We start from the raw sequence: 13199 nt of genomic DNA on the forward strand, positions 1-13199 counted from the left end.
TGCTTTTAAGAAAGTAAGCACTTTCTATAGATTCTATAAATTGTCATTTATATTTATGTGTGAATTGAATTTTCAGATGGCATAATGAGAAAATAGTTCCTGCAGGTGGGGCTGCTAAAAGGGAGGCAAGTTACATAAAGGAGAATTGGAAAGCACTAGAGACAAGACTGCTGACTTCAGAACATAACATGAGTCTGCCTCTGGGAGGCAAAACTCTCCAGACAGAGATCTGGAAGTTTCTTGTGCTGGAGCAATAATACATGAAAGAAACACTGCGCTGTGCTCTCAAGGAGTGCATGCTCATTCCTCAACAACTGGAATCCCATGCATCTTTTAATGCTTATTCACCTTCTTTAAAAAGCCACCTACTATATAGCAACACTTTAAAAACAGCCCTCAGGCTACAGCAAGGAACAATGTGGGCCAGCCCCACAAGGACTCCTGTCTTGGGTTTTGGGAGACAGCTTTCATCCTGAGTTGAGTTTGAGGCTGCAGGTCTGTATGGTAGTGGATTAAAATGAGCATCAGGTAACTTAATATCACCCTTGGGATAATAAGGAACACAGGAATTACTAGCGGCTTGATGCTCCTCATGGGGTGATTCAGACTGGACAGATAGAAATGTTCACAGAGCTGATTTAACACTCTGGACAGACTTGCAGAATGACTTAACTTTGTGTCATCTAGTGAGGTGTGACCAAGACTGAGTGACCAAGCAGCATGTGGAAAACAGAAAAAGAAGGACCCTAAGATTCATGGGGCTAGGATTGGCAAGAATAAATAGGATCACAGTGCCATTTTCTTTCTGTGTTTGCTGTACAGGAGAGGTCAAAGGTTCACAGGGGGTATAAGGGTGTCCTCACAGCCTTCTTTTAGACATTGTTCAATTTTCTGCTTTTAATTCCTTTGATTCAAAGTGGAGATTGGTGATATATAAAGTGTGGGCCCTGGAAGGGTTGGCTGTGAGGAGCAGGGACTGTTTGTCCCTAATCCACAAGAAAGTGAGGAACTTGCTCAGGACACATGACTGCTAAGTCACCGAGCACACTGCTTAGTCGCACTGAGACCTCCTCTGTGGACAAAGGAAGCAGCCTGTTGGCACATCTTCGAGCTAAAGCTTTTCATCACATCACTTCTGAGCAAAACTGATAAGATACTTTTAAATTAATCAAAGAATCACTCTGAAAAGTGCTTAGCATGCAATACAAACACTAACTTTAAAAATCTATCACATTCTCCTCTATGGACACATACTAATAGCTAACATTGTTTGGATGCTCATTAAATCCCAGGGTCGGCTATTCAGATGGCCCACTGGAACCACTGGTTCTGCATCTGCAGGTTCAAGCAACTGTGGGTTGAAAATATTTGGGGGAAAAAACATAATAAAAGATAACAATACAACAATAAACAATAATGCAGATAAAAACAATGTAGTAGAACAACTATTTACATAGCATTTATATTGTATTAGGCATCATAGATAATCCAGAAATAACTTAAAGTTTACAGAGGTGTGCATAGGTTATATGCAAATGAAACATTTTATGTGAGAGACTTACATAAAATTTTGGTACCTTCTGCAGTCCTGGAAGCAATCCCCTGCAGATACCAAAGGATGGCTATATCTACAACTTAACAAGGGAGGAACCCCAGGAAGTTGGAAGGTCTCCAACTTGCCCACATGTACAGCTAGTAATGGCTCAAAGCCTGGCCTGAGAATTAACACCACACTATAGTGGACATTCCTGGAGCAAATTATATATGATAAATCACATTTTATGTTTAATTTGCAAATGCCCAAATCTCAAAGATATATCAGACTCTTTTTTCCTCCCTTACTTTTAATTCTTCAGCTATTTCTAGCCTCCTACCATCTTTGATGTCCTCACTGTTACTACCCCAGGGCAGACTCTATTACTCCTCATCTGGTTTATTGCGGAGGCTCTGGAGTTGTCCTCCCACACCCCACAGTGCCTGGCACTTGAAACACTTTCTAAATATTGGCTGCTATTATTATTATTATATTATGGCACTATAGCTGTTTACATGCAAATCATATCTCATATGCTGGAGTCTAGACCATGTCACACATAAATGAGGATCTCAATGTATACTTGGTGAATTTATAGACAACAAATTTTATAAAACAGTTCTCAAAATAAGTTGCAAAGTAGAGATACAAATTAGCTAGTTAATCTTTATAAGCCAATATATCTTTGCTTTCTTCCACCAAAAAGTGCATTAGCTTTGTAAAAATTAAAGAATGACTATGGAAAGGAAACACTGAAAACTAAAGTTATTTCCTCCAATTCAAAATCAATGTCTTAACCTCCTTTTCCTATTGCTTCCCTTATAGAGATATTATGATGTCCCTTAGATGTCTTACTGCTGAAGGGCAAAAGAATGAGTTGGTGAATATCTGGCCAGGGGCAACTTTCTATGCCCAGAACAACTCGGCTTCAATCCGCAGTGCCTGGAGGAAGATGCTGAAGGTTGGCAGGAAAAACTAAAGGCACAGCTGAGACCTGCCCAGACAAACAACTGGAAATAAATAAAGTAAAGCATATTCCAGAGGTGGGTATGCAGAGTACCTGTACTATACTCAGTGGAAAACAAATTCTAGCAGTTAATTTTATGAATATGCCACAAATTTTTAGATCTACCCTTTTAGTGGGCTTTAAAATGTACTAACGCAGACATTCTGAATAAAATATGGGCAAAAATGTCTTTACCTGAACTTGGTACTTTTATGCCTTTTTAGAGGTGGCAGCACAGATTCTGGAATAATGCGTACACAAATTGGCCTTTATGAAGTGTCCTGAAGGCTTTCTAGAATACTATTGAAGTCATTTTCTCTCTTGGTCAAGTCATAAATTAAAAATTAAGTCAGCATTTGTAGAAAATAAATTGAATTAGTTTAACAAGCAATATTATAAGATATTATTTTCTACCAATTTTTGGAATAATTCAAGAAGTAAGGAACAAGGGAGAGGGAGAGAAAAAGGCTTTTAAGAAAGAATGAAAAAGAAAGAGACAGCAACTGACAACAAAACCATTATAAACTAATATTTTGGTTTAGTTCAAAGAGAGTTAAAGAAAATCATTTTTCATATCATAGATGGCTAAAGAAACTTCACCTAAGCCATACCTGTCAAAAGAATATCTGCATGCACTAAGTAGTTTCTAGCAAGATGGTCTAATGGTGAATAAGAAGACAGTGAGAAGGGTCTGATACTTGAAAGGTCTTTGACAGTCTGTGGCTGATTGCTGATAGTGTTAGAATAGACTTATTATCAGCTTCTATGCACCTTATCAGAATGAACATGCCTCTTTGAAAATTAAAGTCTATGAAAAAGGACATCTTGTATTTCGTTTCTGACAGTTTTCCCTAAAATGCACATTTTACAAAAAAAGAGGAGAAACTCCTTATCATTTAAAGTACTTTTTCTATTGATTGATTAAGTTCTCTTCTCCCCTTTATGCAAGAGGGAAGAAAAAAAACCATGAAATATCTAGGTAGAGTCGAAAGCACATTGTTGGTATTATTCAATACTAGCATAGGAAAATCAGACCAGAGTATTTTAGATTTGGAACAAGGAGTATCATAAACCAAAAGAAAAACACAAACAGCAGGGATTTTTTAAGCTTTCTTTGTTTGTTCCTTTGTTAATATCTTGCTCTGCTAGGTTTACAAATCCTAAATAAATAGAAATTAGTGCTCCTTCCTTTGCAGTCCATTTGCTTTAGATGTTTGCCTTGAGGGACATTTGTGTATTCTGCTAATGGCTGCAGCAGAGTGCTGTCTCATTTTCATTCTGGCAAAAAAAAGGCCGTCACCATGGTTACAGTTTCATTTGCTAGAGAGAAACTGATGGCTGTTAGTGATCCCATCATAAGCAACTTCTGTCAGATTTCTTATCAAGTAGACATATTTTGACAAAGTGAAAGATAACACCGTAATAAGAGAACTGAGTTGCTACTCTATGTAATGAACCATTTAGCATTAAATGAAATGTGAAACCATGTTTTAAAAACTGAAGGTGGGAAGAAAAAGTAATATTTATAATTTACACACACACACAAAAGGAATATTCCACAGTAAAGTAATGATAGCTTGTTTTCTTTTTGTTGTCACAGTAACTCTACCAGGATAACGCTGATTTATATTGAGGGCTTCAGCAAACCATCATGCAGACACTCAGAGCTTGCAAGGGAAGATATTATGCCTCTGCTTTGACCATTTGCCTCAGTGGCAACCAAGGCTATGCCAGGAGCCAAATGCTAGGGTAGTAGGTCAAAATATAAAGTATTCTGATAAAAGACCCAGCCAAACACTGTGCCCATAATAGACTATAAATTTTTCTTGTTTTACAGAAAGGGTATTCCAATCCCAAAGTAGATAATTAGAATCAGTTGAAGCACCTTGTCCATGTATGATGTCCCCCAAAGATGGCCAAGATGACACGTGCTGATAGGAACACAGAGAAACATCTAGCCCCACAGCCTCCATGGAGGTGGCGGGGAAAGGGAGTTAGGGTTAGAAAAGTATGAATTTAAAGCCATTAAGCAAAGCCCCTGACAGTGTGATCTATTGGATTGTGGACTGGGCATCTAATGGACACAATTCATGCTATTAATATTTTCTAAAATTTAAAAGTAGAGACTGTTTTATGAAAATCTCATAAGGAAAAGTACTAAATGTCTTCTTTTTCCAACTTTTACAGTTTGCCTCTGTCTTTGCTTATAATGTAATCTAAGCAATGATAAACAGAGTAACGATTGTATGTCCAAAAAAAAAAAAAAAAAAGGTTGGCCCTTTTACATGCAAGATAAAAGGATAGAATTTCCCACAATTACCATTCCTGTTAGCACAGAGGTATGGAACTGCTCATTAAAAATGCCTGTTTGTGGGCAGGTGGCACCTGTACCCCAACTATCAGGAGGCTGAGGCAAGAGGATCCCTTAAGGCCAAGAGTTCCAGGCTGCAGTGCACTATGATCATGCCTGTGAGTAGCCACAGTAACAGCCTGGGCAATATAGGGAGACCCATCTCTGGAAGAAAAAATGTCCGTTTGGTAGATTCTCACAGACTTTAGGTGTGGGAAATATAAAAGTAAATATTTCTATTTACTTTTCTGTTTATTGTTTATGCAAGATTTTTCACTACAAATGAATGAAAATATATAGGGTAAAATACAGTTTCAAAGTGTATTCTCTTTTCAGTTTTAAAGGACAATTGTTTTATTTTATACTGCTTCATTTTGTTTCATTTTATATTTTATCTTATCAATGAGTGATTAAGGAGTACAAACCTTGCCAAGAAGTAATTTGGATGGGATCTGTTTCTTCCTAAACATGTGTTTTTTCCATGTTGGAAAGTCTCTACCTGTGATATATCCACAGATGTGTGCATAGGAAATGCAGAGACGATCATGAAAAACACTGGTAGTTAGTATGACAGAGAACTACCACATTAACAGCCAGTAATAGAAATGTACTGTAGCTAAAGCCATATACTGACAACAACGTACTTTAGAAGTCAATGCTCTTTTTGATAATTTTGAAATTATCAGTCATTACACCATTCTCTAAAATATAGTATTGCAAGAAGTTTACCAAGTCACACAGTATCTGCACTTTTAAATATCCATTTCTAAACCCTTATAACACTGCCGAGTGACACAGTGTTTTTAATGAACATAAATATAATTATTTGTGTTGTCAAGGGAACCTTAAAACGCATGCACTCATTTTTCTTGTAAGGTTCAGAGGAATGTTTTTCTTAACTTAGCCTAATTTAAAAGAGATGTCTTATTCACTCAGTAGCCAATCGAGGATAAGAGATCTTGGTTTCAAAGTTTATGTTATATCAGGTAGCCTATTACACAAAATGATATATTATTACATTTTAATTCAAAGAATACAATACCTTAGATTTATAGAGCACAAAAGAGATCAAATCACTTTATGAATGTTACGTAGCAACAGCTCATCTATGGTTGTCTAACAAAAACGTGAACAAATCAAGGATGTACAGCTTGCAATAGAGTTCTCCCTCAATTACAAAATAGCATTGTTTTTTGCTATTGTTGAAAATGTTGAACATAAATCCCAGTTTTCCTGGTCACATACAATAAATTGGAAATTGTTTACAAAAGAAAGAACATTTTCAATGGAAAAAGCAGTAAGCAAATAAAATAGTACGATGGTACATGATCCCTAGCCGGGGCTTTGCCCCAAGGACATCTGCTCCTGGCATGGTTTTCAGCTAGGAGAGGAATTCCTGGAATCAAAACGCTCAATTTAATACTTCTTTTAGATAAAGATAGATCTCACATTGCCTCTCTGCCAACTCCCAACACAAAACTGGCTGATCTGAGAACTATCCAACTTGGAAAACAGGAACAATCATACTAGGTATTGACTTTTAAAACATTCATAAACTCCACTCTAAAAATGTCCCTAATTCTGACTATTTTGAATTATCAAATAATCTCTTCAATATATATTTGTATTAATAAAGAGGACAAAGAATAAGGAAAATCAACATTTAAAGAGAAAATTTAACCCTTTGGAAAAGTCTAACAGTTTCCTTCAGAATTGTCATTGTCTTAGAAGTTTCCAAACAACAGAAATAAATTGTTTTTCAATTTTTTATAGACTTTATTTTTTAGAGAAGTTTTAGGTTCACATCAAAATCAACTAGAAGGTAGAGAGATTTTCCCCATAACTCCCGCCACCACAGATACATAGATCTCCCCCATTATCAACCTCCCCTGCCAGAGTGTTACCCTTGTTACAATTGATGAACCTACATTAACACATCATTATCACCTGAAGTCCATAGTTACAGTAGGGTTTACTCTTGGCCGTGCACGTTCTGTGAGCTTGGAAAATGTATAATGATATGTATCCAGTACTACAGAATCATTCGGAGTGTTTCCACTGCTCCAGAAATCCCGTGTTCTGCTTGTTCCTCCCTCCTCTCTCACCTAACCCCTGGCAACCCTTATCTGTTTAGTGTCTCCATAGTTTTTTTTGCCTTTTATAGAATGTCATAAAGTTGAAATTGTATAGTATATAGCCTTTTCAGATTGGCTTCTTTCACTTATTAGTGTGCATTTAAGGTTTCTCCATGTCTTTTCATGGCTTCATAGGTCATTTCTTTTTAGCCCTGAATAATACTCCACTGTCTGGATGTACTACAGTTTATTTACCTAGTTACCTCCTGAAGGGCATCTTGGTGGATTCCAAGTTTTGTCAATTATGAATAAAGCTGCTATAAACATTCATGTGCAAATTTTGGTGGGGTGCATAAGGAATTGTAAAACTGTCTTCCAAAGTAGCTGTACAATTTTGCATTCCCACCAGAAATGAATGAGAGTCCCTGTTGCTGCACATCCTTACCAGCATTTAGTGTTGCCATTCAGTGGATTTGGGCCCTTCTAACAGGTGTGTAGTGGTGTCTCTTTGTTGTTTTAATTTGTGTTTCCCTGATGATATATATAATGTGAAGCATCTTCCAATATGTTAATTTACTATCTGTACATCTTCTTTGGTGAGTGTCTGTTAAATGTAAGTTCCTCAATTTTCAGGGGGTACAAAAGCCCTTTCTTGTAAAAGTCTGTTTTAATAACATTTACAACAGTGTTTCCTCTATTAATTGTCATGGTAAATGTATAATATTTCAACATATTAATATCATTTCACAAGGAAATCCATTTTCATATTTTAAACAACTGATTTACAATGCAATTAGGGATAATTTTAAATTATATGATTCTGACTATAAGGAGTTTATAATTGCTATATTATATAAAGCTTCTGCTACTTCATGTTGAGGTTGTTCAATAAAATTAGTGGGTTTTTTTCAGGGCACAGTAATAATTTAGTATATTCATATAATTTATAAAGGTCAAATCAGTGTACTTGGGATATACATCACCTTAAATATTTGTCCCTTCTTAATGCTAGACACATTAGAACTATTCTTTTCTAGTTATTTTGGAATGTACAATAGATTATTAAATGATAGTAAACTTACTAAAGTTAATTTTTCAAGATTAGTATTTTCAAGGTACTAAAGACTATATGAAATGATTTTTAAAACAAAAAGAAAGTACCTATAATTTTCCCCAAATTTTTTTATGTCTTTACTTTAATCAAATCATTCCTAGTCTTTTTTCCACATGTAAATACATAATAACATAGGCATATACAATTTTGAATAATTTAAACACTTACTGAGTGCATAATGATCTGCTGAAAGTAGATGCCATATTTACTTTAGCATTCCATATTTTTGGACAGTTATATTATTTTCCTGTTTTTGCTGTTTCTTTGCAATGGACATCCTTCTGCATACAGGTTTTTATTTTTGTTTGTTAATTTCCATCTGAGAAACTCCAGAAGTGAGATTATAAGAAGAAAGTGAATGAATTTTCTTTTGACCTTTATTTTCATTTTATTTGGAATTTTTAAATTTCTTTAAAATATGTTTTTAATTTTTGAATTAATTTTTTATATTTTCTTTCAAATTTTCTTTTGGTATTAAATTTGGTATTAAAATTTGGTATTAAATTTTGATTTTCTACTTAATTAAATTGTAATTAGGTTGTATTTTGTTTAAGCAGTTAATAAAAAAGTTTTCTTTCCTAGCTGATTGGTTTTAGCCAATACTTAACAAGAATTTTACATTTGCAATGAATATGTACAATATGTAAATATTTTCTACTTTACAGATTTCAAAGGAGCTAATTTTTGTATTCTTTCTTAGTCTACTTACAGTAATGGCTATGTGTACTTTAAAATTCTTTTAAAATATTTTATAATTATGTCAACATTCCCTTTATGGGAATCACAAATCAATATATATCAAATTATTAACAATAATAGAATTGTCCCCATTTGTTTAAGGGACTGATGCTTGGAAACCTCAACTACCTTCTTAAGGATAAAAGAGAAAAGTTTATTTAAAAAAAATGTTCACAATTTTCAAGCTAAGTTGTCAGAGCATCATCAGGCAGAATCTCAGCAACAGAAAATGAGGACTTGGGATCTAAAATGAGCCTAAGCCCTTCAGAAAAAAAAAAAGAATAAAAACTAAGTCTTGGAAGAACATACTTGAAAGCATTATGAATTTAAAAAAATCTGTCATCCCAGTGTTTAGTAAGGTCCAAGAAAGTTTATTAACAATGGCATGTGTTTTATCAAGTATCTTATCAAAATGAAGTCTATCCTAGCACATAATATCCACCCACATAATGCGCTGTTTTAAAAATATGCACTCAAGATGAAAGATTTATCCCATTAAATATTTTTTTTGTTGCCATAATATTTAATCTGTTTATTATCATTATAGAGGTTGGTTTGTTTAAGAAAAACCTTTATTCATATTTCCAATCTTGGGCAGTAGAAGATCAATGGAGAAAAGGAAATTTGGGTTTTGTCAAATTGCTTTTCATTTTCAAAATCTGAAAAGAAATAATTACAACCTATATACCCAAATATAGCCATCTTAATTATTACTTTATAAGGTCCAAAATCTCTTTTGAATAAGCTAGCCCTTAAACCACAATTCTGCAGCCAACATTAAGAAGAATAATCATCCTACTTGAATTTTGCTTCTCTAAACCAAAGTTTTGAATTTTGGCCTCTCACCAAGGGGAATGAAATTGATGTTTAAACCAAAAATTAGCCAGAAGCATCTGTGGTTTGCTCACTCTGACTTCTGCCTGAAATTGAGAAATTACTTGATAGACCCCAGTTATTCTACTTAATCCCTACATCATGATGAAAAATAGCTCCAGTTTTATTTAATATTGAGCAACTGCAGAAACATATTTGAAAAATTATCCTAATCAGCAATGGTAAAATTGAGATAATCTGAAAGGACATACATCCACAATATTTACTAAAAGCTTGCTCAGAAACAAACAAAAAAAGAGATAAAGACTATCCAAAGCATAAACCAAAACACTAACTGAACTAAAAAGCTAAAGTATGAGACAAGAAAAATTTTGGAAAGATGTAAACAAATAGTCTAAAAGTAACAGAACTTGGTAAAGCCAAGAGAACTAATGGTATGATAATAAAGCAGAGCTTTCTTCTTGCAAGGTTCAACTTCCTATAAAGTAAAATATCTGCAGGTTTCTTTGGTTTTGTTCCTTTTAATAATAGTTGCATAGAATTGCACAGATAAGTCAAAATTCTCTTTGGATTTCAGCTTCATATTTAAAACAACTGGATGGAAGAGATCTTTTATGTGTCTTTCTATGGATTATGTTCTACATTATGTTCAATGTGTCCTCATAGTAAAAAAAGGGATTTTTATACAGTTTTCAATTCTTGAAAAGAAATTTCACTGAAGCCACCAAAATGAGGCTGTAACTTCTAATTCCTAATACTATCTTATAAGATTATGGGGCAAAATCCAATTTTATAGTCTTACTTTTTGCCAAAATTACATTTAAAGCACAATGACTTTAAATCAGGCCGCCTCTTCATCCTAGCTAAAAGGTGATCAGTTTTCTGTCTAAAGTTACAGTTGCTACAGTCATAATGGAAAATTGTAGAAGACCGAAATAGAAACTGAGTGGTATTAACAGATGTGATCTCATCAGGGTTCCATTTGTTAAAGAAAACATTGAATATTAATTAAAAGTTAATTAGAACTAATTGCCAATTAGAAAGAAAAAGTAATTTGAAGCTACCCAAAGCCTTTCTATTATTACAACCTATGAGAATCCTACACGCCTAAGGTCTGCCAAACATGCTACCTTTCCTTCCTCTGGTATCACTATTATGCCCCATCATGTCACAGTTAACTCAGAGCATTAAACTACAGATTATGGTACCCAAATAAGTAACTGCATCACTCATGGAATACAATCATGAAGCAGGAGTTGGCATTTTACTGAAAGGGAACTCCATGTGCTACACAAAACAAGAGCAGGAAAGCAAATATAATAGTTTTTAAGTAAAATGGAAGAGGGGATATTGGCAATAGAAGTGGCTCTGTGTTGAGTGCCTCACCCACATGTATTCCTCCTTCTTCTAGCCACATACCCTGACTTTCACTTGAGAATCCATGCTTCCTATGAGGCTCATGCTGAGGCTCATGTTTGAGGTGTGGCTAGCTTAGGTGTAAGCTAGAATATCACATAGTCCTCTCATCCCAATGATTGAGTCTTCTTAAGTATGACAAGCAGAATGGATCTTTCATCTTTTTTTCTAGAGTTTCCATTAAGAGATCACTCTTACCTACTGAGGTAGAAACTGAAAAGAAATGAGGCTGAAGCTGGTGGTCATATTCCCACCAGGAAGTGCTGAGGCTGAAAAGAGAGATGGAGAGAGTCCCTCAGGCATGCTGGAGGCCCAAAGCCAGCTCTGCTTGGAATCTGCCAATTTTTTTTCCTGAAGCTAGTTTGGGTTGTGCTTCTCGTCACTTAAAACTGGAAATCCTACTGAGACATCAATCTTTTTTAGATATTTATAGAATAGATGCAGAAGAGAATGTAATGTACTAATATTATACTCATATTTCTCTTAATATACTAATATTTCCCTTAGTATTAATAGACTATAGTATACTGTAATATACTAATATTTCCCTTAGAGTTTAGCAATATATAATCTTCCAAGAAAACTATTACTTCCACACCCATTCCTTGGTTTTACTTTGAAGATCTCAAGTTGACATTCTCAAGAAGACTGTGAAGCTCTGTGAATTTAAATTTCTTTGCAGTTAGACTGCATTCTTCACAAGAATGCATTTCCTAGGCATTAGGTTCCCAATCCACAATAGATTTTCATTCACTTAAGATCTGGGTAGGATTTAAATCATTGACCTAATAGAAATAGTATTTTTTTAAGAAGGCAATTTCATATATCAAAGAAATGACATTTTGTTTTGTTTTTCAAGAAAATGCTTTGGATTGCACTTCTTTGTCCTCCCTGTTGTACGCCACTTTTGAGACTCTGACTTTAATTTTCTATACAGAAGGTAGCTACTGGGAATAAGAAATCCACCTACATTTTAATATCCCTCTAAGTTAAAATTCAGTATTAGATGGCTAACATGGATTTGCTTCTTTTAATTTTTAGCTTTTATTTTAAAGTTCTTCTCTGATTCATTTTGAGCATTCATATAACATCTTATAACACTGTAACATGGTGAACCATGATATGCAACAAAGATTGGTTCTCTCATTTAGCCAATACCTTTACCAAATGAAACCATATTTTTGTATCTCATTGACCAACATAGTTTGAGTGACTTCACAATTTTAGCTTCATTAAACAGCAAAAAAATGGAAATTGATTAGAAATAATGCTAAACATACAAATACTGACTTGGCTTGCTTATTTATATGACTTGTGATTTAGGAAACTTTACATAAAAAAGTATAGAATAATTCTAAAATTAATATTTTTCAAATTACAGACTAGTTTTGTGTTTTACTTAAAATTCCAATAACTAAACAGGGTATAAAAATGAAAGAAAAAAATGAGATTTTGCCTTTTCAAACATTCTTAGCTTAAATGATGGACTGAATTCATATGTTTAAAAAGCTTGTCATTTATTAGAAGTATTATTAGTCTGAGCCTTTAGGCAGTTCTAAGAAGGTTACACAATGAAATGAAATTCACATTACTGAATCTGGAGTTTCTTTCTGACCTAAAAGCTCCATCAGTGAAGTTTTAAATGTGGCACAGAAAGGTTGCTCAGATTTTCAATACCTTAATAGTATTTTTGCCTTGGAGGCTGTAAGAAATATTTAATATTTAACTTGTGATTCACAAAAAGCAGTATGCTTTTTCCCCCAAGTTTCTGTATCTTTAACTTTTTGACAAGATTCAATACAAAATGTAAATAATTTGATTTCCAGATATAAAACTCTTTCCAATGAGCTGTTCTGTAATTATGACTATTTTAATAGACTGTTTCAAAGGGATAAATCAAGCATTAAAAATATTGGCCAATTATACTTCTAACGGTAACATACCTGGACTTTAAAGAAGACATCCTTTTTAGAGTTTTTCTCTAGGTATCAGAGGCTTCTGGTTAATAAAAGATACCTGAAATTTATCATCATATAAAAATGGTTAAAATAAGCACATATACATACATATACGTTAAGCAATAGATCTAAATTATTTAGGTCTTACAAATTCCACCCTCCAGGACATTGCTT

At 34.1% G+C, this 13199-nt stretch overlaps 1 long non-coding RNA gene across 1 annotated transcript in view; it reads left to right on the top strand.

Moving 5' to 3' along the window:
* Positions 1–2488: 2488 nt before the first annotated feature.
* LOC142871875 (uncharacterized) overlaps positions 2489–13199 on the top strand; it is an 88734-nt gene continuing 78023 nt past the window's right edge. Inside the window, exons 1-2 of the long non-coding RNA XR_012920047.1 lie at positions 2489–2559; positions 7375–7455. This is a non-coding gene — a long non-coding RNA (uncharacterized LOC142871875). The remainder of the gene's footprint in view (positions 2560–7374; positions 7456–13199) is intronic.

Source organism: Microcebus murinus, chromosome 7 (genome assembly GCF_040939455.1).
Source record: "Microcebus murinus isolate Inina chromosome 7, M.murinus_Inina_mat1.0, whole genome shotgun sequence".
Lineage (NCBI taxonomy): Eukaryota > Metazoa > Chordata > Mammalia > Primates > Cheirogaleidae > Microcebus > Microcebus murinus.